The following is a 27,258-nucleotide window of genomic DNA, read 5'->3' as shown; positions in this document are numbered from 1 at the left end:
AACAAATGCCGAAGTGAGAGAGATAGGGTTACGGGTAGTGAGGGTGGGGGGAAGGGTTCACTGAGGGCTGGCTTGATGCACCGAGGGTCGGAGAGGGTGGGGGTGCGTAGTTATTTTAATTGCAGAGTTTAAAAGTTTTAATGCGGATGAAGGCGTGTTTAGTGCGCGTGAGTGTGAGAAGCAGGCAGCGTCTCGGATGGTGCCGTGAGGGTGAGAAAGGGACAGTGAAGGCTGGCGCGAGTGCACCAGTGCAGAGGGGAGTGCTGGAGGGCGAGTGTGCTTGCAGTGAGGGCAGTAGTGAGTTCTGGAGTGGGAGTGTGTTCCAGTGAGGGGTTTAGTGAGTGCTGGAGGGTGTGTGTGCTGCAGGGAGTGGTAGCCCTCTCTGGCGTCCCCTCTCCCCCTGTAGGTGATGCCCACGCTTACTGAGTGCTGGCAGCGACAGGAGGACACCCGCCGCAGAAACGCAGCCCTCGGAGTCAGGAGGCGGATGGGGCCATAGTTGCCTGAGCCTCAAGGATCGGATGGTGTTGGCAGCACAGTCCGCGGTCTCCATACACTCATGCAACACAGCCCAGCCCCCTCTGGGTGAAAGGAGGAGACCGCCAGAACCATCATGCTGTACATACCGTGACGTGGGCCCCGAACACAGCACCAACAAGAGGGGTCGAGTTAGTGAACCCTCCGTCCGAAGCAAGGAGGGGGAGGGAACGAGGGGCAGGGTCAAGGGACGGGCCAAGAAGCACAACCCAATGGGGGAGAGGGAGGAGATGAAGCCTTTATTCCAAACACAAGAGAGGTGGAGACCCCTGGAATTCTTTTTAAAGCGCTCTGACACCTTTGATAATGTTCACGCCACTAACTCACAAATAAATACCATAGGCACAGCTCACGGCAACGGCGGGAAGGACACAGTACATGGCTTACATAAAATGCGCTTCTCTCTTGTGAATCGCTCGCACACCTGGGTGATATTCGCGCTGTATTCCCCCGATTTAAACATAACGCTCCAGCAAGTACACCCACACTAGCTCTCATGTATCAGCTCCGTTCCCAACGTGTTATCTTAAATTGAGCATGACATCTGACAACCTGCCTAATTTCTAAGGTAAGGTAATGCTCTAACATCATGGACATAATCAATAAATTCTGTTTGTATCTCGCATGCAACGCATGTTAGCCTAACTCCCTATGGTCACAACTGGATCACATGTAAAGCACTCTGGCACCACGGGTAAAGTTCGCGCTATATGACCTGCATTAATCAGTGGGAAGAGCCCACCGCCTACTAATTTGGGTGGCCCGAGCGTGTAACTACACAATTAATAGCCACCGCGCATAATATTAAAATAGCAGGCGACTCACTCCAGCGCTCCTCCCCACAGTAGACTTTTGCGGCCACGCTAGCGTTCCAGTGCTTGTTAAACTTGAATTAACATTTAACTGCTTCAATCGGGGAATGTTGACCCCAAGGATTGAACCCGGGTCCCCAGTCTCAAAGTCCAACGCTTAGTATAATGCGCCACCTTAACCTGTCCTGATGTGCCACGACGTCCTCCTCTGTCTGCCTGAAATAAAGCTAGACGTGAACGAGCCCCTACCCCTCATCATTCCCCAACAAACCAGGCCCAGTAGAGGCCGGACGGGCTCAAGAGAATGCCATTATATACCTCCCGTAAAGGCTAACGTTTGTTCTAGCGCCATGGTGTCCAGCATAAATCGCATATTATACTTCCCAGGTACTTGCTTTTTACCTGCCCCCCTGTCACTATTTCATCCTGTGCATAGTAAGCTACCTCATGTATTTGTCTGCTCACAATTGTCACTTTTTACCAGTAACATAACGTTTAATTATCTAATCCAATCGTATATAATGTTCTCCTGAGAAATTATTTCTGTTCTTATTGCAAGGTGCACTGACGCCTTCGGGTAAAGTTTGCGCTAAAAACGTCCTTAAAAGTACCTATGTATCAGTCTGTGTTCCACCATGCAAAATTGCACGATTTTTAAAAGCCTCTTCAAAAGAGAACACTAAGCTGCAAAACGAAGTCCGGCATAAGGAACCTCTCCATCACATTAAATAAATTACATCAGCCCTTTCTGTTCCTATTGTGAAGCGCTCCGACGCCATCGGGTCAAGTCCGCGCTAAATACCAGAGCCGCTATTGCCTATGTAATGTTTGTTCATGAGCCTACATTGCGGTATTATACCTCTCAAGTACTTCCTTTTCTCATGTAACCTGCACACTTGCCACTATTTCTCCTGCGCACTCCGCGCTACCTCATGTGTTAGATTGCTCACAATAGTCACATTTCCCTCGTGTAACTTAACGTCAGATTTTATCATTTGTACACGTGAATGTTCTCCTGATGTGTCAGTTCCGTTCCTCTAGTGAAGCGCTCTGACGCCTTCGGTTAAAGTCCGCGCTAAATCAAATGCATAATTAAAGTCAATAAATTAAAACGTGTCTAATAAAAAGTTCCTCCTCCAGAGAGGTGCTCGGACCTCAAAGTGCAACGTCTGCGCTAATAAAAACATTATTTAACAAAAGACCATCGGGGGCAAACCTGAACGGGATCGAAAGCTATGGAATCGAAACCGGCCGACGCGGGAATCGAAACCAGTGGTGCGCGCGCACCAGAGGAGCGGGGGCAAGGGAGCGCGATGACACGCCGAGACGAGGTAGGAGATGTGTGTGTGTAGGGGGGTTCTGTGTGTGTATGCGCGGCGGGGGGGGGGAGTCTGCATGTGTGTGTATGCGCGGCGTGGGGGCTGTATGTGTGTGTGTGTGTGCGTGTGAGTCTGCTTCCAAGGAGCCATGGGAGACAGGAAGCGCGCGCGACCTGATCCCAGTTCCAAGGTTGCGCGTGCACCTCACTTGTCTCCTGTCTCCCTTGACTCCTTGAAACCGAGAATGATTACAATAGAGTCTCGGAACGACAGATCGCTTTGCGATCTGTTCGCAGTTCCGAGACCTAAAAATGAAGGCAGAGACTTAAAATAAAACCTGTTGTAAATGATGATAAATTAAATTAAATCAATGCTAAAAAATGTGTTTGGTGTGAAATTCACTATGTTTTCTGGTATAGTTTTGTATGAGTGTATGTATGAAATGCATGTGAGTGTTGTGTAATTGTTACACCACCTACCTGGGTTAAATTCCTGAGGGCATATTTACAAAGAAGTGATGGAGCATGGCGTTAGCCTTTTGGGCTTAACACTGCACTCCGCCACTTCTGAAACGTGGGGCTGCACCGTATTTACAACAATACAGCGCAGCCCTGTGTTTGACCCTGCGCTGGAGCTAAATTTACCTACCTAGCGCCAACACAGGCACCCGTGCACCATAGTGCAAGTGTAGCTGCATTGTGGGGAATGAATGTTTATGTGCAGGAAGGTCTCCCTTCCTGTAGATAAACAATCCTAAATGGCGATTTGTAACTTCTATGTGCGTTGCTTCGTGCAGCACACATAGAAGTTGCAACTTGTCATTTTTAAAAAGATTATTATTTTTGTGCCTTCCTGCACATAAACAATCGTGCATGGTGATGGAGCAAGGTTTCACACGTAAAGAAACTTGCTCGGATTCAATCCTCTCGATATAACATGTAACTTATTCATCAACATGTTTTGTGAATACTAAACCTGCATTACACGACATTTTAGTATCTAGGGGAAGCTTACCTATGTGCTTTCACTAACAGTAATCCAAAGGTCTAAAATGGCCGCTGAAAATGCGGGAACCTTTCGACGCATGCGTCTGCCACATCTACGTGGTGTGACGCATCTCTGCTTTTGGTGGGAATTCTTGTAGCTGCGCACTAGTAATAAAAATGTTTGCTTCATGTCTCACATATTTATGCACATGCTCCTGCTTGAACTAAACCTCGTATGTCCTGCTTAACTATTAAAGCTATAGTTAAATTAAAGTAATGGGGTTAGAGTAGAAATCAGTGGTATAGAGTGTATTCATTTATTTTTGTATTCTAATTTTGAAATTCCCTGGTCATGCGCAGTCAAGCACAAAGATCCTTGAAGTCATGTCATTAAACAGCAGCCAAAACCCGTTTTACCGATGATATTCCTGGGAAACTGACCGTCAGACTCCACAAGAGGAAGAAAATATTGACTGTATTAATACATTGTATATGAATTGAAACTAATATTGCTGGGTGGAATAAAAAGCATGGGAAAGTAAATTATGGGAGGGAACATTGATCAACTTTATTGAATGCAAATGATCTCATACTGGTATGGTGTGATGACCTCTCTTCGCCTTTCTGACCAATCAAATGAAGGAAATACACAAATTTGCAACACTGGGGGGGTGGTACACTGCCCTGGAAAAAAGTATAACTAAGATAGGCTTAGTTAGTTAGATTGTCCGACTTGTCATAGACCTGTCACTGACCCAACGTATGCTGAATGAGAATCGAGAGCAGAGGGCTAGTCGAGCACTCTGACAGAAGAATCAGGATTTTTTTCAGGGAGAAAACTCGATTTACCTAGTCGGGGTCCAAGTGTAGCCGCAGAGAGGGGTGTGACGCTGGCGTTGCACTTAGCTGAGGATACCTGTCCTGTCTTGCACCTGTCCTGTCCTGTTGGCATCTGATTAGTCGGGAGCCCTTTCTTGTCCCCGCCCGTGGCCAGGGTTGGTCCTCGCATCATTCTAGGTAAATATAATCTGTGTAGTATGTCCTTGTACCGTTTCCCTCTGCCTCCTTTCCCAGGTACCAATGTCTAAAGATATATCCTTAAAGTCTTGCAGAATTATTGCTTTAATAATTATTTTTCTTACTTGAAAAGTCATTAGTTTCACTATTGTGGCTGTCGACTCACAAACTATTTCATAGATAAAGTGTTTAAAAACGTACCCGAGTCTGTGGTTATTTCATGAAGGTAAATGTTATTCTCTACCTATTAATCCAACTCCCTTGATCCTTAGGACTTAGGGTACAGGTGACAAGGATTTGAAAGTCCTAAAGTGAATAAAATTCTGATTGGCAGAAAGTTAAGTTGGATTACCGGTTCAATGTGTGAATGTTTAAGTGCCCAGGTGAGTATGGTAAACTGAGCTGGTAATCCCTCGCGCCATCAATAGCGTTTTGCTGTTTTTATGTGTGCAGCACACATAAAAACAGCAAAAATTAGGAGAAATAAAGCATTTCTCCACATTGTGCCCTGTTAAGAAAAGGTTTTCCATGGTCTTTATTTTGGCACTGCCCTATATTTACACCACTCTTGTAAATATGCGGCTGCGGTGGAACACCCACTGTAACACCCACTGACCACCCCTTTCACGCTAAGTATAGCGTGAAAAGAGGCCTTGTTTACACGGCAGGTCCTAGCCATGTTAAGTGACATAACGCTCCCTAGTAAATAAGGCAAAGCCCCTATCGCCATCACAACATCACTGAAAGTGGCGTTCTTGTGGCGATAGGGGCTTGTAAATAAGCACCTTGCCCCCAGATTCATCAAAGTCCTGTTTTGCGAGTCCTTAATAGCGAATTTTAAGGAATCGCTATTAAAGACTCGCAAAACAGGATGCATGTAGAAATTGCAATATTTTTTGCGATTTCTACTGCTTCCTTATTTGCGATTAGCAATTAGCAAATCGCAAATAAGGAAGCAATTTCAAGGGTGCCAGGGTATCCAAAGGGCACCATGTAGCACCCCTGAAATGGTAATGTTCACTGGTGTTGCGCACACACATGTCCAAAGGACATGTGTGTGTGTAACATACAATTTAGAAAAATGCACTAAAGTGCATTTTTCTAACTTTTCGCTATTTACCACGTAGTTAGACTTCGCAGTAAATAGCGGCCCCAGATTGCGAATTCGCAATTTTAAAATGGTTCTTGAATTGCATTTAAGGAATCTCAAATTGAGATTCCTTAAATGCAATTATTCGCAATTTAGCGATTTCTAGATTTGCGATTTTTGTATTTGGGATGATGAATCCCAAATTCAAAAATAGCACTCATTATTTTGGCTTTGCGAGCCGATTTTGGCTTGATAAATCTGGCTGTTGGTGTCTACACTTGACTACTGGGCAAATCACTTCATCGTCATTTGAACATCTAAATTACATGGACAGCTCAACGAGGCCAAGGACTCCATAGTAAAGACATCTTATCTGTCTCCTTCTTTCAGAAGAGGTATGAAACATGATAAAGTGTAGTGGGGCACTCTACAGCCTCTTATCAGGCTTCCCATAAAGGTTTATTAGGACAGGGCCAGCATGTCTCAGGAACACGATTTCACAGCAGGTCCCCATCTATCATGGAAGAAAGGCCTGTAACCGTTTTTCTCAAAAGGATTGATGTATCTTCACTGACACAGGGACAATGCTAAATGACAATCTTAACCGACAGGTCAGGAATTGAATGGGCATGATCTAACCTGACCTCTCCCTTTTCAGATCATGTATAATAATGGCGACTTTGCAAACTCAAAAGATTGCACTGCTGTGCTGGGCATCCAGAGATGGTGCTCTGAAATCTTTTTTAAGAAAACAAGGGGGACCCAAACGGTAGCTAAGGACCAAGGGTATATGTCATTTGAAAAAACAAAGTTCCTGAGCAAATTTAGAGATATAAACAATAGTAATATAGAACACAATAGGTACTATATAGTTCTCCTGTCCAGCCGGACCAGGGATTTATTTTAATTGGAATAACACAATAAATTTGAATAAAATACTGATAGTAGGGCACAGTCCTGTACCGTGCTAATGAAAGCGACACAGTGACAGAAAAAGAGGTACAGAAAAAGAGTTTCACAAGCAAAAGAAAGTGAGCAACCTGGACACTTTTTAAATCAGTGTAGGTAGTGTTCTCCAGAGTAGAACATACACAAAAATACACAATGGTTACATGTATGTCCACTTAAAAAAGGCGACGTTTCGATCCATGGCTCTAATTAGGAAGGATCATCATCAAGACTAGAAACAAGATTATTTTGCCTGGTATAAACAATACGCCTCTGGTTGGAGAGTACGTATTGCTGAGCGTGGCACGCTGAGCGGAAAATTCATCTAGCGGTTGCTTGGGCTAGGAATAATTGTATGCAGGTGGACACGAGGGTTTGGGCGTTCATCAGTGTATAAGGATATTGAGAAGCGGCTTCCGATTGCGGTTACACGCTGCTTCCTGCGTTCTTCATTTGATAGAGGATACGCCAGGTTCTGAACAATGTCAGGGTCTAAGGTCAATGATAGCGCTGGGCCGCCGAGGTGCAATTGCCGCCCGATTAGCCTGACCCATAGTCTATCCATAGTTGTGGTTAGGTTTAGTGGAAATGTGAAGGATTGGTTTTAGTGGGGTAGATTGAGGTTCCGTGAATCCTGAACCCGTTTCATAAAGGTCATGCTTTCATTACGAATTTGGTATTAGCGAACCGTAACCAGTTAGTACGGCAAGTATGAGTGTTTTCGTCACGTTACACCGATGGATTCACTACGTATTTAGGGATTCGTTCTGAACCCTCGAGTTCCATTTTGTGTATGGCATCCATTTTGTGGTTGCCCTCACATAGGCCGATGACTGCGGCCGAACGAGTCTTTAGCACACGTACACTTTAGCTGACTTCTGAATGACCTAAGCGAACGACCCGCTTTTTTTTTTTTTTTTTTATTATCCTCATTCGCGTGCATGGCTCCAATCTATCAAAACAAAACTGCCACAGAACAGAAAAGCAGGCCGTGCCACTGTACTGCCTCAGCGTCAGCTGGCAGGGATAGTATAGGGAGAATGGCGACCAAATCCCAACAGTAACTGCTGGCTAGCCAAAAATCTCTGACATGTGGGCTATTTTGTTGATCGATAGCGCCCGACCCACCGGGGCCCCAAAAGCTCTGCTACATGCTGCGGCAGAACCACAAGGTGACCCTCTTGCCTGAAGCCAAACATGTTAGGCCAGTTCCTTTCCCAGTAGCTGATCAAGATTGAGGATCAAGGCACAGGACATCATAAACCTTCATTGCACGCAAATATGTCTTATCTTACTCACACCTGTCTCTGCTCCTTTCTTTATGGTCCGTTTACGATGGGGATGTGCCCGTGTTTATTATGGGTTCGATCTACCTGTCTGATGAAGAATGTTGGGTTTGACCAATGATCGATCATAGGCTGGGCAACTGAAAAGTGGGTTTTACCGTCATACGATACCTCTGATCTGGAGGCATGTGATTGGACAGTTTGTAAATGTAAAGTATTTGTCTGGAATGTGATTTTTGGCATAAAAAGGATGGCTTGCTTTGTAAAAGGGAGCAGTCTCCTGAGAACTCATACCGTGTTGACTTCTAGGACTTCTGTTACTGGCTGCAGCCAATAAATTCGATCTTTGACGTCACCAAGAAGATTCCGTGCCTCTGTGTTTTGAAGACAGGTGATACCCGAAGACTTTGGGCGTGCCCCTGGCGCCACCGGGTCGTAAATAACCTGGTTCTTCAAGATAACCATGTGTGATGGTGTTTAAGAGTACGAGGGTAATAGTAAGGACTTTGGTTTAGACTGTCAGACGCTGCCAGGGCTTTGTTATTGTTAGTGCAGATCGCATTAAGAGGGCATTTTGGGTACAATCTGATTGTCGATGTGATATGTTTTACCCGCCAAATAGCCTTGTTCGGCAGTCTCATATAAACACAGCAGTCAAATGTCCCTTCTAGTGGACTGGGTGAGTCACCCCATATGGGAATATCTTGGCTTTGGTTGGGTACAGGTGGGGCCGCGGCTGCAGGGCATTGGATTGTTTCCTGATTATTTTGTTGACTGATTTTCCTGTGACGATTAGCGATGTGACAGGCGTGCTATCCACTGTGATCCAGCAGGTTGGTCCTGGTCGCCCATGTAGGTTGTGGCTCCCTATCATGCATGAGACAAGGAACACCTAATCTTCATTGTCCATTTTTGCCCTGTCAGGAGGATCTGAGTCATCCCATTCAGCTGATGTTGGAGCAAGCATGGATGACACAGTTCTAACCCCTTAGCACTTAGCTGGCTCTTTGGCATGCTGTGCCTGAGCACGCCTGCCTCCTCTGCAAACACGAGCAAACAGGCGCACGCGTAGTCCATGTAGCACCTCTAACCCCGTGCAGGACTGTCCTGCAGGGCATGCATCGAACAGCCTACCGTATCTGAGAGTCGGTGCCGTGTCCGACCTCTGCGCGACTTGGTGTAAGCAGCCTGTTCCCTTCTTAGCGCTGCTGCTGCCTCTACTTTGATGGTTGTGGGGTTCCTCGATTCCACCTTAGGCAGGATCACTGTAAGTGCCATCTCAATCATCTCTGCCCTTTCATTTAATAGTTTGTGAAAAGGGGCAAACGTGAGGATGTCCTCAAATTTGATGCCAGGTTTTTTTAAAATGTGACACTTCAAGGCACTGGATCTGTACCCTTGGATCAGTTGGGCCCTCATCTCTTTCTGAGGGTTGTCAGCGGTGCAAGTGCTGATGAGCTTGAATAGCCAGGCATAGAATGTGTTGGTGGATTCGCCCTTCCGTTGCCGGGCCTGGCGCTGTTTGAATCGTTCAAAGTCAGGGTTCATTTGCGGGTCGAAGTGTCTGTTAAGCGCCGCTAGAGCCTTGTCATACTCGTAGTCTGCTCCGGTGTCTTGAAAATTGCATAATGTAGATGTAACAGCCACTTGACTTCATTATCTGTTTTTCTTGTGGCTGTAAAGTAGTTATTGAGTCTGGCAAACTAAACATGGCGGCGTGGCGCTGCTATTTTCGGCCCACTCATTTCACTGAACAGGGAATGTGGGTGGCTAGTCCCGCATAGGGTAAGACCAGCGGCCCCACCGGGTGGCCCTTCTGGTTGTTGCATCATGTTGAGGCTCCTGGTGTGCAGTGCTGCTGGCATCGCCGCTGTCCCGAGCAGGCATGAATCATGGTTAGTGCTCGAATTCAACTGTGCAGTGAGGTACCACAGACCTAGTCTGACTATCCCCACAGTGACACGGTAGGCCTAGTGTGCTTGACATTATGTGGAAGAACATGCCTACCGCGAGGTACGGGTATATAGCAGCATGTCCCTTGTGGCTTAGGAAAGGAAGTGTACAGCCTGGGCCGTATGGCAGCCACAGCAGTGGGTGTTAAATGGGTGGTGCATGTTATTCCCATGCAACCACCCATGCTTTTTGATGCAAAACCCTGTCTACTAATAGTAGTACATATAATCAACAAAAAGAACCAGGGGTTTAAAGGGCAATATAATGGCGTGTTAATCTTAACTTCACGGTGGTAAGTTAGTACCTGAGTTACAAAAGAAACCCAAGAAAAAAAGAACTCATAGAAGGAAGAGAACACTTAAGTGATAAGAGGTAAGATCCAAGCGCATGTATCTGGATTGCCATCAACTTAACCTTGTGATCAGTATTATCATTTGGTCGTCCAGTTAATGAAATGGTGTGTCTCTTGATCATAGAGATGTACTACCATTACAGTGATAGTAGGCTGGATCTTGCTCAGACAACAAATAAACAACTAAATAGTTGATTGCAAAAGAGTAAGTGCAGTGCAAAATACAGAAAATGTGTGGTGAATTAAAATAGAGTGATGTGGCCAAAAATAGTACACATTTTATTGAGATATAGACAAATCCCCTAGTTAAAAACAGAACAGTGCAAAGGACAGTGTAAGCAAGTAACTGCCAAAAAGGGCCAACATGTTTCAGTCAATCGGGCAAATAATCCCTAGGCTTTCGTCAGAGCCTCTGCTCTCAAAGATTGCTACTGCATATAGTAGTGTTTAAATCAAAAAAATATGTAGGTGAAAACAATCAATAAAGGTTGGAATAAATACCACCTGTTATGTACTAATCCACAGCATCAGTGAATGCAGATGGCATCCAGCTTGATTTGGGACTGGACCTCACCTCTCCTGGACCGTCCTCAGGATTAAGAGGCCCCGCTCTGTCCGTCGTTGCCTCAAGACTGTCCTGAGTCTTGGGGGAGGCTTGGGGGAGGTCCAGGAGAGGTGAGGTCCAGTACTGCAGTAGCAATCTTTGAGAGCAGAGGCCCTGACAAAAGCCTAGGGATTATTTGCCCCGTAATAATTTACCACCGTGAAGTTAAGATTAACCCGCCATTATATTGGCCTTTAGACCCCCGGTTCTTTTTGTTGATTATATGTACTATTTGGGGATGTGAACCTGGGCAGGTCTTCAAAATTTCCCTATGACCCTTCCTCCCTCGTTAGTGTTGTAGTACTAACAGAACCTATACTCCTGAGGCACAGCCGGGAGCTCTGCTGAAAAATTGTATGAAAAATGTTATGGTTTTTTTTTAAAGTGTGTGTAAATTGATTTTAGAATTTGTACACCTCCCACTAACCTGTTAGGGGCACTCACCTAGACTCTGAAAACACCCGTGCAGCCGACCTAAACGCTGCCACGGGGAAGAAAAGTCTCCTTCACCGCCATTAGCGAGTGAGCCTGATTACAGGCCACGCCCACTACTTTTGGCCACGCCCCCTTGACTACTTAAAGCGCCGACGCCCAGTCTCTCTCAGAACCTATACTCCTGAGGCACAGCCGGGAGCTCTGCTGAAAAATTGTATGAAAATTTTATGTTTTTTTTAAAATGTGTGTAAATTGATTTTAGAATTTGTACACCTCCCACTAACCTGTTAGGGGCACTCACCTAGACTCTGAAAACACCCGTGCAGCCGACCTAAACGCTGCCACGGGGAAGAAAAGTCTCCTTCACCGCCATTAGCGAGTGAGCCTGATTACAGGCCACGCCCACTACTTTTGGCCACGCCCCCTTGACTACTTAAAGCGCCGACGCCCAGTCTCTCTCAGAACCTATACTCCTGAGGCACAGCCGGGAGCTCTGCTGAAAAATTGTATGAAAAATGTTATGTTTTTTTTAAAGTGTGTGTAAATTGATTTTAGAATTTGTACACCTCCCACTAACCTGTTAGGGGCACTCACCTAGACTCTGAAAACACCCGTGCAGCCGACCTAAACGCTGCCACGGGGAAGAAAAGTCTCCTTCACCGCCATTAGCGAGTGAGCCTGATTACAGGCCACGCCCACTACTTTTGGCCACGCCCCCTTGACTACTTAAAGCGCCGACGCCCAGTCTCTCTCAGAACCTATACTCCTGAGGCACAGCCGGGAGCTCTGCTGAAAAATTGTATGAAAAATTTTATGTTTTTTTTAAAGTGTGTGTAAATTGATTTTAGAATTTGTACACCTCCCACTAACCTGTTAGGGGCACTCACCTAGACTCTGAAAACACCCGTGCAGCCGACCTAAACGCTGCCACGGGGAAGAAAAGTCTCCTTCACCGCCATTAGCGAGTGAGCCTGATTACAGGCCACGCCCACTACTTTTGGCCACGCCCCCTTGACTACTTAAAGCGCCGACGCCCAGTCTCTCTCAGAACCTATACTCCTGAGGCACAGCCGGGAGCTCTGCTGAAAAATTGTATGAAAAATGTTATGTTTTTTTTTAAAGTGTGTGTAAATTGATTTTAGAATTTGTACACCTCCCACTAACCTGTTAGGGGCACTCACCTAGACTCTGAAAACACCCGTGCAGCCGACCTAAACGCTGCCACGGGGAAGAAAAGTCTCCTTCACCGCCATTAGCGAGTGAGCCTGATTACAGGCCACGCCCACTACTTTTGGCCACGCCCCCTTGACTACTTAAAGCGCCGACGCCCAGTCTCTCTCAGAACCTATACTCCTGAGGCACAGCCGGGAGCTCTGCTGAAAAATTGTATGAAAAATGTTATGTTTTTTTTAAAGTGTGTGTAAATTGATTTTAGAATTTGTACACCTCCCACTAACCTGTTAGGGGCACTCACCTAGACTCTGAAAACACCCGTGCAGCCGACCTAAACGCTGCCACGGGGAAGAAAAGTCTCCTTCACCGCCATTAGCGAGTGAGCCTGATTCCAGGCCACGCCCACTACTTTTGGCCACGCCCCCTTGACTACTTAAAGCGCCGACGCCCAGTCTCTCTCAGAACCTATACTCCTGAGGCACAGCCGGGAGCTCTGCTGAAAAATTGTATGAAAAATTTTATGTTTTTTTTAAAGTGTGTGTAAATTGATTTTAGAATTTGTACACCTCCCACTAACCTGTTAGGGGCACTCACCTAGACTCTGAAAACACCCGTGCAGCCGACCTAAAAGCTGCCACGGGGAAGAAAAGTCTCCTTCACCGCCATTAGCGAGTGAGCCTGATTACAGGCCACGCCCACTACTTTTGGCCACGCCCCCCTGTCGGTATAAAATCATTCAAGCATTCGGACGCGCAGCGGACGGGCGCAGCGGGCGTGCCGAAGGCGCGCCAAAGGCAAGCCCGTCTGGGCCCGTCCGGGCCCAGCCGGACCCGGGCCCAGTTACTCTGCCCATTTCTGTCACGAAATGCCCGAACTACACCCGGGACAGGCTCCTGGCCCTGAACACACAAAAACACCCCCTCTGCAATTACACCTATTCGGGCGACAATCCTTTTACCGGCTGCAGTTTCTGCAACCCTCCTGGCACAGACTCGGCACCAGGCGGACTACAACTAGGCCTCCTCAACTGCAGATCGCTCGCTAAACATGCGCATGAAATTAACCTCTTGATTCTAAACCACGCTATGGACATTCTGTTTCTCACTGAAACATGGCTTACTCACAACAATGGCCCTGATACAGTCCTAGCACTCCCTCCGGGCTATCAAATCTGCTCATTGAATAGACCAGTTGGTAGAGGAGGCGGCCTAGCCATAATATCTAAGGACGTGTTCTCCTGTAGAATCTCGGATGGTAACATCAAAGGTTGTGAAAGCTGCCACTTCTCCATCCAAATCTCCCCAGTAACATCCCTGTCGGGAATGCTTGTATATCGCCCCCCTGGCCAACTCACCGATTTTCCTAGCAAACTCACTGACCACATCACCATGGATTGCACGACTTCCTCCAACTATCTCCTACTGGGGGACCTCAATATCCACTTCCTGGACCCGGTCGACAAACAGGCTGTAGAACTCCTACAAGATCTTTCCTCTATGGGCCTCGGCCTAAAAAACGCACAGGCGACTCACGACAAAGGACAGCTACTCGATCCCATATTCACTAACATCCAAGATCTGAGCACTCGCCCCCACGTCCCCCTCCCTTGGACCGACCACTTCCTGGTCCCCTTCGAATGGCACATTAACATCCCTCCACCTCAACCTCCTAAATTCAGAACCCTTATTAGACGCTGGCATAAACTGGTCCCAGAGGAATGGGCAGCTAAACTAAGTGAAGATACCCCTCCCCCCTCTCAAGACACTATCACTGCTGACACCAAATTTAACACATGGATCTCCCAATCTCTGGACGAAATCCTCCCGAAATCCAGCACCCTCAAACGTACCAAGAGAGTCACCCCTTGCCCCTGGTACACCCCCGAATTAAACTTACTACGGAAGGAATGTAAGAGGAACGAACGCTTATGGAGGAAAGATAAAAAGGCAGACAAAAAAGATATATTTCGGGCCTCTTTAAAATCCTATAAAACGGAACTCCTCAATACTAAAAGCGCCTTCTACGAAGATAGAATTAAAAACGCCTCCTGCTCGGCACATGAAACCTTTGCCGTCCTTAAGGAACTCCTCCAGGCCCCAGACCCCCCAGTAAAACATCTGGACCCCAAAGCAGCGGAAAGCAAATGCATTAAACTTTCCACCTTCTTCGACGAGAAAATCCCAAAAATTCTCGCGGACCTACCCCCAATCACGGCTGACAACCTGGCCGGGGATCCTTCTAAATCTCCCATTTACTGCCCTCACTCCCCTGATGGCAACCTACCCTTTCTGGACACCTTTGGCCCAGTGTCTACGGAAGAGGTAGCCGCGACATTGGCTACAATTAAAAGTGGCTCTCCTCGCGATCCCGCCCCCCTCCGTTTTCTGAAAAAAGTGTCTAGCACCATCCTCCCCCCCCTCACGTCCCTCATTAATTCCTCCCTCTCGCAGGGTCTAGTCCCTCCTAGCTGGAAGGCGGCAGTGGTCAAAGGCCTTTTAAAGAAACCCTCTCTAGACCCCCTGGACCTAGCCAACTACAGACCTATCTCCCTCCTCCCAGGAAATAGCAAGATCACGGAGAAGCTAGTGAATAAAAAACTATCACTATTCCTTGAGAGCAACAACCTACTCGGGACCTCCCAGACAGGGTTTCGTCCAGGACAGGGCACTGACACAGCTCTCCTGGCAGCAGTGGAGAAGGCCAGAAGCATTCTGGACACGGGAGGATCAGTGGCAGTGATCCTCCTGGACCTCAGTGCGGCCTTCGACACTGTGAGCCACCACACCCTAATCCAACGACTGGGAGACATCGGAGTAAGGGGCACGGCCTTGAAGTGGCTAAAATCTTTCCTAGACGGACGCTCCTTCCAAGTCTGGGAGAATGACAGCCACTCCCCCGCAATCCCCCTCCGTTGTGGAGTACCGCAGGGCTCATCCCTTAGCCCTACGTTATTTAACGTGTATATGTCCCCGCTGGAGAAACTGGTCAACCCGTTCGGCGTCTCGATTATCAACTACGCCGACGACACCCAGCTGGTGGTAACCCTCTCACACCCGCACCAATCCCCACCCGACCTTCACAGCTGTCTCTCGGAAATTCATAACTGGATGAACTCCTCGGCACTGAAACTGAACGGGTCCAAGACCGAGATCCTGCTGCTCGGACATAAAGAGCCCTCCCTGCCGCCTGACATCTGGCCCGTCTGTCTAGGTGACCCCCCTACACCGAAGGAGGAGGTCAAGAGCCTGGGCGTATGGCTCGAAAAGGACCTGAGCTTCAGATCACAGGCCAAAAAAACGGCAGGAATCTGCTTGGGACTCCTTAGGGCCTGCAGAAAGGTCTTCCCCCTGCTCCCCGCTACCTCCAAGAAACTCCTGATTCAGGGCCTCATTATGGCGAGGCTGGACTACTGCAACGCAATCTACCTGGGTGCCCCCGAAGCCACCCTCAATACCCTGCAGAAAGTCCAAAACGCCGCGGCCCGCCTACTTACCGACACCCCCGCCAGATCCTCGGCAAAGCCAGCCTTGAAGCTCCTGCATTGGCTCCCAGTCAGAGAAAGGGTGGCTTTCAAGGCCCTCTGTCTGGCCCATAAGACCCTCCATGACAAAGGCCCACCCATCCTCAAGGATTTCATCATCCCTTACAATGCGAGTAGGGTCCTCCGCTCAGGCGGAGAGAACTTCATCACTGTTCCCAGAGTCAAAAAGGCCCGGTCCGGAGGACGCCGCTTCTCGGTCCACACGGCCAAACACTGGAACAACCTTCCTCGGAGACTGAGAACTGAACCTAATCTTCTCCAGTTCAGGAAGGCCTTGAAAACCTTTCTCTTTCCTTAAATCCCCCCCTTCGATTCTGACCTCTCCTGAGTTCTGGTTCTAGCGCTGGGATGCTCTAGGGTTACTACGCGCTCTATAAAACCTTAAAATAAATAAATAAACAGTAGTAGACAGGGTCTTGTGCCAAAAATTAACTCCATTTGAAAGGAGGCGTTAAAAGGAGAAATTTTTTTTTCTCCTTTCTTGTCACCTTTAAATACGTACTGCACCGTACAGCACACATACACAGTAGGAAAAGTTTAAAATGAAGTCTAAGCATAATATTTTGTACAGGAAGGACACTCTTCTAGCACAAAATCTATGCTAGACTCTCGTACACACCCTTGCACTATGGCACAAAAGTGTGTGTGTGCGCTGAACAGTAAAATTCTGCGCTGGCACTAGGGAGCGGGGGGAGAGTGCCATATCTCCTGCTCTCTCCCTGTCATGCAATGCAGAGCAGCATTTTTGGCTGCTGCGTTGCGTGACAGTTCTATAAATTTGGACCGAAATGTTGGTATGTTCAGTGCACATTTGGTTCTTGAAAATGTCAGTATTTAAACTTTAAAGCCATGTTTTTTATAACAAAGAGTCCCATCTGTCTGAGCTATTTTCCAAATATCTTCTGAAATCTCTGGTCTCTGGTCTGGCCACTGGTCCCTGCGGTTCCTTCTGCTTGTCGCAGCTGCTCCTGGAAGAGTTTATACTCTGCTTTCCAAACCCAATCGCAGCTGCCTTGTCATGTCGAGTCCAGCTGCAGAACAACTTCATTAGTGGACAGCAGCTGTTAATGGGCTTGTTATTGAGACACTGGTGGGTTTCACTATCTGCCTAGGAGGCGACGCGCAATGTCCTGAGGGGCAGTGATCACAGGTACCACACTGAAAACCTGATTCACAATGTTCTTCGCACTCGTGGCAGAAGGGCCGGACAGGCCATACCAGGCATCAGGCATTTTCCTGGGAGGCTGGAAGGGTGGAGGCAGCTTTGCTCGGTGGTGGCCGGTTTTGTTACTGGGGGCCGGTTTTGCAGCGGTTCTGCAATATTGGCCCCCATTAACATAATCAGGAAGCACGTGTTTCTAGCCTCCCAGGCCAGACAGTGCTTCCCCAGGGGCTGGTCCGAGAAAATGGGCAGGGCTGCTTTGGGTTCCCAGCTTGGCCCCGCATGGCGGTAACCCTACAGTCATGGGGAAGTCGCCGCACTCGGAGAGGCATCTTCACAATGAGAATTCTCATTGCAGAGATTACACCCTTGTGTATAGACAGATGTATGACGGTACAACGCGTGGTATTACCACGCGTACCGTTACAACGCAGGTTTTTCAACGCAAGTCGTTACAACGACTTGCGTTGGGGGGCGCTGGATAGTGAATAGTTTAATTTACTATTCCAACTCCAGTCCCCGTGGATAGTAGGGAAGGTGTTGTATAGTAAATTAAACTATTCCCTATCCTAGAGCGCCCTCCAGCGAAAGTCGTTGTAATGACTTTCGTTCTAAAACCTGCGTTGTAATGGTACCACGTTGTTAGGGTTTCGTTGTAAAGGTTGTTCCCCGCATAGACTCCCCCACAACTGCGGGGCCTCTGCCACAAGTACGGGGGGCCCCTTGAGAATCAGGTCCACAGGGTCTGTGCTGTGGCCCCGAGAACAGGCGCTTGATAGAGGAGCTTCCAGCTCCACCTTAGAGCACAGAACATTTCTCTTTTAGGATTGCATGATTTGAGCGATTGTGGCACGGCCCAGGACCCTTCGCTGGTACATCTGGATGGCTCAGAGTGTTCTACGACAATGAACTCTTCAATGCTAGGACTGGATGTCACACGCCATTGTGGGAAGGCGATGAACCTTTCATTGTTAGGACTGGATGGGGTTAGATACTGTGGCAGGACACAGTTCAAGTTCAAGTTCAAAAGACCTTTATTCGAATTTCTTAAAATTCATAAAAGTACCGATCATAACAACAAACCATTTTGATATATGTACATGCAAATAATAAAAACAATATTATACAGAAAAATATTTCACTATATCATGATATTGGGTTCCATACATCGACAATACAATACATTTCATATCGTTATATAATATTTACATTGTAACACATTTAAGACTGATTACTGTATTCAGGGATTTTCCATCGTTTTGCGTGCTCGTGTGGCCGATCTTAGAAAAGTGCTGGTGTGAAAAGTTAGTTCATCAGTATCCAAAGCAACCAACATACTATATGATTCTTTGAGTGTCAGTGGTCTGAGTTTTTTAAAATAAGGAGTTAAAAACCATTTGATAAATTTAAGATAAAATTTGCAAAAGAATAAAAAGTGCAAATCATCCTGTGTACTCACATCATCACAGGGACATGGACTGAAATCAGCACTGTGACAATACCCCAAAGGAAAAGACAACAACAATTTTACAGTACCTGCCCTTAGGCGAAACAATAGTGATCGCTCCCAGCTAGTCATGGGGAGGGAGAGATAGGGCGGCAAAGTTTGGCTACACAATTCGTTTCCTATACATGTCGTAACACTTGATTTCTGTGATTCACTTATTAGCCATTCATTGTTGTATAGTGCATACAGTGCATTTTTGACCTCAACTTTATCCTTTGGTTCAATTGTCATGGGATCGGTGAACAAAGTACCTCTGTCAACTTCATTAAGTGATTTAAAAACTTCTGAGAGCCATGGAATCTCCATTCCATGGTCACAATTCAAACAGTCCTTTATAATATTTTGTGTAAGAGCAGCAGCATCATTCCTCCAGATTCTAATCCAGAAAAGTGCTGGTCTTGCTCTAATAAAATCACTTATATAATGAAGGTTTAATTCACTATGACAAATAAAATTAGATGAGGAGATCGGTGCGCCCAACACTTTTCTGCAAAAGCGATTTTCCTCCCTTTGAATACAAAGGCTGGTTCCTGATCCCCATACCTCCGCTCCATACGTGGCAACAGGTGAGCACTGTAATTTAAAAATCTTTAAAATAGCCTTAGTGGCACCAATTTTCTTTGGGCGAGGGAGGCTCAAAACAGAATTGTTGGCTTTTGAGAACTTGCTCGTGGCGTGGGCCATATGCCCACTCTACGAGCCGTTCGCAGCGAAAACCAACCCTAAATAGGGGAATTTAGGAACAGATTCTAGTTTGTCTGTACCTAACTGTATAGTGTTGAGTTTCCTTTTGCCTGGGCCACAGGACATGATAAAAGATTTTTTAAAATTTACCCTCAGATCCAGACCCTCCATAAAATTAACAAAACTATGTACAAGCAGACGAAGAGCATTGGGAGTGCGGGCCATAAGCACCGCATCGTCTGCGTATAAAAGCACTGGGAGTGGTTTCCCTAAAATTACTGGGACATCTGTAGTGACTTTTTTCAGACAATTGGATAAACCATTAATATAAATGCGGATGATGCACTCTTTTATCTTGCCTCCCCCTCTGAGGCCCTTCCTGCCTTGATGAGGGTCCTGGACCGCTTTGGTGCAGCTTCTGGGTTGCGTATCAATCTTAATAAGTCCCTAGTGTTCCCGCTGTCGGGCTGCGCCCCGAACCCAGACGTGGATAGACCCTACCAGGGCCTCCGTTGGGAATGGGAGGCGTTTCGCTACCTTGGCATTCAGGTGGCCGCGTCCGATGATGCCCTGCTGACTCGCAATGTGGACAGGGTGCTTATAGCCCTCCGCAGGTCTGTCACCTTTTGGAATACGCTTCCTCTCTCTCTCATGGGACGGTTGGCGGTGGCCAAAATGGTGATGCTCCCTAGAATCCTATATATCCTGCAGAATACCTTATGTCCGTTGCCTTCCCGAGTTTTTCGCACCTTGGACTCGCTCCTCACTTCCCTGCTTTGGGCGGGGGGGCGCAGCAGAGTGGCTTTGCGCACGGTGGTGCGATCATGGGAGGAGGGAGGCCTCGAAGCCCCGAGATTCGAACTATATTACTTTGCGGCGCAGCTCCTCCCGGCGGCGAGGTGGTTTGCGGAAGAACAGAACTGGGAACTGACTCTACTAGCAGGCACGGCCAATGACTGAGTCCTGAGAGAGGCGTTGATGCAGGGCCGAGGCACAGACGACACCTTGCCGTATGTGGTACGCCACACAGCCGAAATCTGGCAGCGGTTTGTTGAGAAGGTGTTGAGGCGAGCTCCTTTTCACAGGGAGCTCCCGTTGTGGATTTTAGCCCCGGTACTCTGGTTGGAAGAGACTATGTCCTACCGAGAGTGGCGCTCTGGTGGATGTGAGACACTGGCGGACCTCTATCCAGACGACTCTGTCCTGTCCTTTGAACGAGCCAGAGAGTCCTTTGAGCTGAGTAGGGGGCAATACCTTCACTATCGAAGCCTCCAAGATGTGGCCAAGACAACATGGCCCCAGTACCCGGAGGCTCCGCCAGTTACGCATACCCTGGACGTCATCTTGTCCTGTAGGCGAGGCAGACGGTTGATCTCCCTTCTCTACTCGGCCATGTGCCGGGATTCCACCCCCCCGACGGCCCCGGCCTGGGCGGCCTGGGAGGCGGACTTAGAGGTGTCGCTGGAACCGGATCAGCGGAAGCGAATAGGGCTTTTAACCCGCAAGGTCTCCTGCAATGCGCATTTTAAACTAATACACTTTAACTTCCTCCACCGAACCTATATGACCCCTGTGTCCTTGCATCGTATCTCGGCTGATAGACCTCACACCTGCCTGCGGTGTGGAGCGCAGAGAGCGGGCTTTCTGCACTTAGCATGGGTCTGCCCTCCAGTACAGGACTTTTGGAGGAAAGTGGTGCCACACATTACCCGGGCCACGCATATCGAGCTCCTCTTTGACCCGCTCCATTGTCTCCTGGCACTGATACCCAGGCCCAGGAAGAAAAAGTTGTCCTATAAGTTCCTGCAACTTCTATTGGTCCTAGCGAGGAGACGAGTGGCCATTACATGGATGGGTCAGAGGGCACCCGACCTTTCTGTTTGGCTGAGAGATGCGAAAGAATGGGCTCTAGCTGAGGAGACGCACATGCAGCGTACTCGCAGAGACGAGAAATTGCAAGAGGACCTACTTGCCTGGAGGGTGTTATGCATGGAGGGGCTAACAGAGGATGAATCAGATGCCACCAGTGCTGAACTGTTTTCTCCTGCTGATCCAGAGTCCGACAGTCCTGGGGAGGGGTCAGAATTAGGGGGGCTTGATCGGGTGTAGGAGCCCATAGTACCCACGCCAAGTTCCCTTGTAATGTCTGCTTGAACACTGCGGGGATCCCCATAGGTCCAGCCGCTTCACATGATCCATGCCTTAGCTTGTCCTCACACTAGTGATTTACCTCCTTAGAATTTGTACTACTGATGCCTATGTATGTTTGTTTTTAGGGGGTTTTCTGGTTATTGTTGTAATATTATATGTACTCAGAATTTGTAGCGTACAAAACAGCGAATGTATTGATGGTTTGGTATCCTTAGCGCACAAAGGCACTTCTTATATCCTCACTACATGCCTAGTCCCTGCGCCGCCCAGCCTCCGGGATGTGGGCCGTGATTGGCTGTGTATTATTTTGGAGTTGGCATGATGTTATTCCTCCTGCGTATATACTCGAGGTGTCAGTGTAAGATGTGCATATTCTATATTTTCGCAATAAAAACATATTTTCAAAAAAAAAAAGAAGTATTGGTGTCCACAAGTCAGCGTTATGTTTAATAATATCAATGGGAAGACCGTCGGGTCCGGGCGCCTTATTTCCCAGACTCTCTTTAATAGCTGTTTTAAATTCATGATCTAGAATTTGTAAACCACCTGATTGTCCTAGAGTGGGGAGAGGATACTCCTCTGAAGGGGCTGCATAAATTCTAGAAAAATGGGTCTCCCATGCTGCACTTGTTATATTACAACTGATTTGAGTAAGCTTCTTTCCCATTTCCCTCGTTTTTCTGACAGCGGACCAAAATGGGCCACTGCCGCCCAAATTTGCACTAATTACCAAAGAGTCCCACTGTTCAGAAAGTAAATTCGCCTTTCGTTCGGATATTTTAGCTTTATAGTTTTTCCTGGCAAATTGAACGGTGACTGTACACCTAGGTTTGGCAGAAAGTGCCTTTCTTAATTCTCTATTTGCCAAGGAGCAAGATGAATCGAACCACCTTGGCTCTTTGCCTTCCTTGGGTAATGGAACTGACAGAAGGGTTTTGATGATTGAACACAATACTTCAAAATCAGCAATTAATTTGTCATGATTGCCACTTGGAAACAAACAAGAATCAATCAAATGTGAATGTAATGTTTGTACACTGTCTAAAATAGCCCCACAATCAACTCCCCTCCATTTTAGCCGAAGACCGTCAATTGACGGCGTAATGTCCCTTGCACCATTTAGATTCATAAAAATAGAACTTGGTGCAAAATTCAAGATTACAACCAATGGATTATGATCACTAAAAGGTGTTTGTACCACAGAAGTTGTTACTATACAATCTGTTAACAGTGGTGACGTGAATACATAATCAATAGTAGAACTACTATCCCTGCCAATGAACGTCGGGGCATAAGGGGAGTTAGGGTTATACCCTATTCTCAAAGCGTCAGCAAGGTCAAATTCGGTTAATATTTTGGACAGTTCCGAACCCCTGCGTTCCGCTGGATCAGAATAGGTCAGGTTATCAGATCCAACACTCTCTGTTAATTTCGCATTAAAATCGCCCCCTATTAGAATACCTGACTTAGTGTCTGCTAATACGGAACATTCCAATTTACTTAAAACCTTTGATAATGCCAAAAGATTCTTGTTCGGTACATGATAAAAATCATTATTATAAAAATTAATTAAATAAACTGTGGTCTTTGACTTTAACTTATATTCAAGAATTTGAATATTGGAGTTGTCAGGATTGTCACTCTGCAGGTCTCTAATTGTGCCACCTGCAAGAATCTTAATCCCGATGAATAGGCCACCCACTGCTCGGCCAAAACTAGGTTTAGGTGATGTTAAACTAAAACAGTGATAGCCCTCAATGTACAAATTCCCAACAGCCCATGTTTCTTGGAACATAAGAATGGCCACATCATTAATTATCTCAATCCATGCAGAGTCCAATAACTTAGATTCCAGTCCTGCAACATTCCAGCTTAAAATTGATAGACCGTGAGTGCTACAACATTTGCCTGGCCTGCCCCCAGTACTCCCTGCTTCCTCGTGAATCGTGTTAGCAACAGCAGGGAAAATACTGTTAGCAGGCATAATTTCCACAATTTCCACAGGACCAATCAGATCCTGACAGTCTACAGCTAATGTTGGATGTCCCTCTTGTGTACTGACTGTAGCTTGGCTATGAGTATTACTATTAGCCATTGTGTCCAGTCAGTCCTGCTCATCTAGATTAGAAAAATAATCAAACCGATTATGAGTAGGAAGGTTAAATGTTGACCTGGCTTCAGTTATCGGTGTGAACTGATGGAGGTCAGGGACAGGGTAAGACCTATCTCTATAATTGTATTGGTGCATAGTTGAGAATTGGGAATAATGTGAGGGATGGGAAAAGGGTACTGACATTGGGATCTCATTTCGCCAATTACGGCCATTCAAGTGACCAAAATCCTGATTTTGGGAAAAAAGCGGTGATTTAATCCTTGCACCAAAATTCAGATCTTGATAGGAAGTGATGGGGTGATTCACCATAGCTTGTTTTGGGGGTATCAAGTGTCTATAAAAATAGCCTAATGGAAGGGGTGTGGTATTGAATTCCCATGGTGAGGGTAATGGGGCACTTGCTAGTGTTTTCTCTGCCCATTGGGGATTCTTAAAATTTATTGTAACACAATCACCCTCAAACTTTTTCCTGAGTGGGCCTATCCAGCCCACTCTCTGGGTATTGATGATCTCCCTTGCACTTTCTATAGGAAAATTGCAATTTGCAATTAGCCAATGTAAAGTTTTATTTTTAAGGGATGTAGGAGTTTCCTCTTGATCCTTCCTTAATTTAGCAACGTTAACTAGGACAAGCACGTAAGCCCCGCATTCTGGTGGAAGGTTAATACGGGAAGGAGCTTGTCTAGTTGTTTTTTGTGGCGGTTGGACCATGGGGGAACTGCTTGCGGGATTCAGAGATTGGCCCACCATTGGCCCATTCAATTGTTTGGAGTTATGATCCTTCCTTATAACTGAGGCTACATTATTAGAATTAGCTGGTAACTGGCTAGCAGTTGTCCCTTTAGGTGGGACTAATGGCGGTTTAGGTGCAGAGTTTTTATTTATATTTGTAGTTGGTGCTTGTAAGATGTTAGGTTCAGTACCTACTGTTTGAATAGAGGTAGGTTTAGTTGCACTATTTGCAGTATTTACTTGGGTTAGACTCTTAATGGGGATACTTAATTCAGCTATTTGCTTTTCTATCCGGGTGAGTCTACTTTCAATGGGGGACAAATAGATACTAAGAAGCTCGCCCAATTTTGCCAACATACAGTCGTTTGCCGTTTCAGTGTTGTCATTAATTTTACCATCCTTAACTGATGTCCCACCCTGCTGCTCCTCCTCTCTTACATCATCCTCATCATCCTCAGTAGTCTCCTTTGTCCTGCTCATATTTTGATTGGAGTTGGAGTTTACATCTTTCCCAGTTTTCCTTTGGGGCAAGACATGTTTTCTGACCTTTGAAGACCGAGGCTTGGGTGCATATTGTTTTTGTTTTTGAATGGCACCCTCACGTCTACCCCTTAATTGCCTCGTATTGTCTGCTAGCATAACTTCAGGGGTAGGGTTAATAAGCAAGTCTGGGGTTTTCTCCAAATCCATACTAATATCTGTATCAGAGTCTATCAGGGGAATTGAGGCAGATAAGTTTACTTCATTTGGGATGGTGTGAATATCGGCACATGCATTTATTAGAGGTCTAATATTGATAGGCATAGCCTGGGTAGGTGTGGTAGCAGAAGCAATAAGACCAAGGGATGAACGTTTAGCATGGGCCAGATCTTGTGAGACCCTACGTTCTAAAAGAGAGATACCCTGGTTTATAGCATCATTGGCCTTAATTATAAAATTATCAATAGGGCCAGTTACTGAACCACCCCCAGCAGCTGCTGTTCTACTGCGGCTCCCCCTTGGAGACATATTAATAAATGCAGGTAATATTCTAGACCTAACACAAAGTGGGATCAAGTATAAGATCTGTTAGGCACTTCAATAAACAAACAAATATGTGAGGCGGAATATGAGTAGCCACACAAACTACAAACAAAGCAAAGCTGATAACCAAATGTCAGTATGTTTGTGCTCCCGACGCAGGTATAAAACAGTAGGTCAGTAATCCTCAGTGCATCTGTGCATCTGCCCGGGCACAATGTCAGGAAGTAATAGAGTACCTTAGAGTGGAAATGTTAAAGGGCTGCGCCCGTCCCGTCCTCCTTCGGCCTCTGAGGGCCACAGAGGGCCCGCCCTTTGCCCGGGCTTAGCCCGGCACGCCCCGCGCGCTCCCGCGACGCGGGAGGGGCAGCTGGAATTTAAGCGCCTCCGTGCGCGGGAATTCGGGGAGGAAGGCGGCGTCCCAAAGGATCCTGGGTAGTGTAGTTCCCGCTCGGCGGCCGCGTTTGCCTGCGGCCGCGGGGAACCACACAACACAAGCCTGCAGCCGGTGAGTAAACAGAAATGCCCCCAAACATTCACTGGTGAGCCCCGCTCCACCGGAGGGGCAGCTGGAATTTAAGCGCCTCCGTGCGCAGGAATCCGGGGAGGAAGGCGGCGTCCCAAAGGATCCTGGGTAGTGTAGTTCCCGCTCGGCGGCCGCGTTTGCCTGCGGCCGCAGGGAACCACACAACACAAGCCTGCAGCCGGTGAGTAAACAGAAATGCCCCCAAAGGTTTGCTGGTGAGCCCCGCTCCACCGGAAGGGCAGCTGGAATTTAAGCGCCTCCGTGCGCGGGAATCCGGGGAGGAAGGCGGCGTCCCAAAGGATCCTGGGTAGTGTAGTTCCCGCTCGGCGGCCGCGGGGAACCACACAACACAAGCCTGCAGCCGGTGAGTAAACAGAAATGCCCCCAAAGGTTCGCTGGTGAGGACACAGAACATTTCAATGCTAAGACTGGAATGCTCAGGGGACTGAGGCAGGACCATGAACCTTTAGCCGCTAGGACTGGTCGGCTCAAGAGACGGTAGCGGGACACAGACCCTTTCACTACTAGCAATGGATGGCTCAGTGGATTGCGGCAAGGACATGAGTTAGCGGGACCCAGACCCTTTCACTACTAGCAATAGATGGCTTGGTGGATTGCGGCAAGGACATGAGTTAGCGGGACCCAGACCCTTTCACTACTAGCAATGGATGGCTCAGTGGATTGCGGCAAGGACATGAGTTATATGTAATTTACTACAAAAACTATTTCATGGAATACTGTTACTGAGAAACCATTTCACCTAAACTGTTTATAGGAACATTTGCAAGATGGATGGTATTTATCATTTCATAGAAACCAAACCATAGAATGCTTTCTCCTGCTTTTGCCTTGTTTTTTACTGCTTTCTCCTTCTTCTCCCCCTTTTTCTGAGTACTTTCTTCTCCTTTTGCCTCATGTTTTACTTTTTTCACCTTCCTCTCCTCTTTTTTTCTGAGTGCTTTCTTCTGCTTTTGCCTCATTTTTTACTTTTTTCACCTTCCTCTCCTCTTTTTTTCTGAGTCCTTTCTTCTGCTTTTGCCTCAATTTTTACTTTTTTCACCTTCCTCTCCTCTTTTTTTCTGAGTGCTTTCTCTGCTTTTGCCTAATTTTTTACATTTTTCACCTTCCTCTCCTCCTTTTTTCTGAGTGCTTTCTTCTGCTTTTGCCTCATTTTTAACTTTTTTCACCTTCCTCTCCTCCTTTTTTCTGAGTACTTTCTTCTGCTTTTGCCTCATTTTTTACATTTTCACCTTCCTCTCCTCCTTTTTTCTGAGTGCTTTCTTCTGCTTTTGCCTCATTTTTTACTTTTT

This window comes from Lissotriton helveticus, chromosome 8 (assembly GCF_964261635.1).
Source record: "Lissotriton helveticus chromosome 8, aLisHel1.1, whole genome shotgun sequence".
Classification (NCBI taxonomy): domain Eukaryota; kingdom Metazoa; phylum Chordata; class Amphibia; order Caudata; family Salamandridae; genus Lissotriton; species Lissotriton helveticus.
Note: the sequence above shows the minus strand (reverse complement) of the source record.